This window comes from Otolemur garnettii, unplaced genomic scaffold, assembly GCF_000181295.1.
Source record: "Otolemur garnettii isolate 467f Iridium unplaced genomic scaffold, OtoGar3 scaffold00210, whole genome shotgun sequence".
In the NCBI taxonomy this organism is placed as follows: Eukaryota; Metazoa; Chordata; class Mammalia; order Primates; family Galagidae; genus Otolemur; species Otolemur garnettii.
The window spans coordinates 703,683-705,215 of NW_003852605.1; the positions used below are offsets into that span (position 1 = coordinate 703,683).

General features: G+C 47.0%; 1 protein-coding gene across 1 annotated transcript in view; it reads left to right on the forward strand.

Moving 5' to 3' along the window:
- The window catches only part of RAD54L (RAD54 like), a 36,872-nt gene that overhangs the window by 4,687 nt on the left and 30,652 nt on the right, over positions 1-1,533 (forward strand). The gene's annotated exons all lie outside the window — the stretch shown is intronic.

The window sequence follows — 1,533 nt, forward strand, 5'->3', positions numbered from 1 at the left end:
GGCTGGGGATTCGAACCCGCCACCTTAGGTGTACGTGGCTGGCACCTTAGCCGGTTGAGCTATAGGCGCCAAGCCACTGCCTGTCCTGCTTAGCAGCTGACTCATCCCGGGGCCCGCAGTCCGGTCTTCCAATGGTCTGAGGGACAGTGAGCTGACCCCCTGTTTAAAAAGTTTGAGGACCCCTGGGTTAAGTAATTTAAGTCAGCAGGTGGAGCAGATCTGCCTAGTACCAAAGCTTTTTCCATCAAAAAGACAATATTGTTCACCTAGGCTAGAGTGCTGAGGAAAGCTTTTTTTTGTTTGTTTAGAGACAGAGTCTCACTTTATCACCCTTAGCAGAGTTCCATGGCATCACAGCTCACAGCAGCCTCCAATTCCTGGGCTTAGGCAATCCCCTTGCCTCAGCCTCCTGAGTAGCTGGGACTACAGGTGCCTCCCACAACACCTGGCTGTTTTTTTGCTGCAGTTTGGCCAGGGCTGAGTTTGAACCCACCACCCTAGGTGTATGGGGCCAGTGCCTTACCCACTGAGCCACAGGTGCTGCCGGAAAGCTTTTTTTTTTTTGAGACAGAGTCTCACCATGTCACCTTTGGTAGAGTGCCATGGTGTCACAGCTCATAGGAATCTCTAACTCTTGGGCTTACGTTATTCTCTTGCCTTAGACTTCCAAGTACCTGGGACTACAGGCGCCCGCCACAATGCCTGGCTATTTTTTGTTGTAGTTGTTGTTTAGCAGGCTCTGGCCAGTTTTGAACCTGCCTGCCATGGTGTATGTTGCCAGCTCCCCTAACCACTGTGCTACAGGTGCTGAGCTATGTTTTTTTTTTGTCATTGTTGTTTAGCAGGCCTGGGCTGTGTTTGAACCCACTTGCCTCGGCATATGTGGCTGGTGCCCTAACCCCTGAGCTATGGGCACCAAGCCTTCAGGAAAACTTTTGAAGGAAAAATGGGAATATGTAATGGAGGTTAGAAATTTGTGCATTTAGGGCAGCGCCTGTGGCTCAGTGAGTGGGGCACTGGCCCCATATACCAAGGGTGGCATGTTCAAACCCAGCCCTCATCAAACTACAACAAAAAAATAGCTGGGCATTGTGACGGATGCCTGTGGTCCCAGCTACTCGGGAGGCTGAGGCAGGAGAATTGCCTAAGCCCAGGAGTTGGAGATTGCTGTGAGCTGTGATGCCACGGCACTCTACAAGGGCAATAAAGTGAGACTTTGTCTCTAAAAAAAAAAGAAAGAAATTTGTGCATTTAGTAAATATTTTTAAAAAGTTGTGTATACTATTTGATAAATACAAAATAATATATATAACATGTAAGTTTTAAAACACAAAAACACCTGTAAACCCACTATCCTAGATTAGAACATTGCCAGTGCCACGTAACCCCTTTTCCCATCCCTAGAGGTATTGCTATCCTGAATTGTGTTCATTGTTTCTTACTTTTTTCTTTTCTTCTCAAATGTGGCTCAGAATAAACATCCCTTGCTTTCTTTTTTTTGAGACAGAGTCTCACTTTATTGCCCTCAGTAGA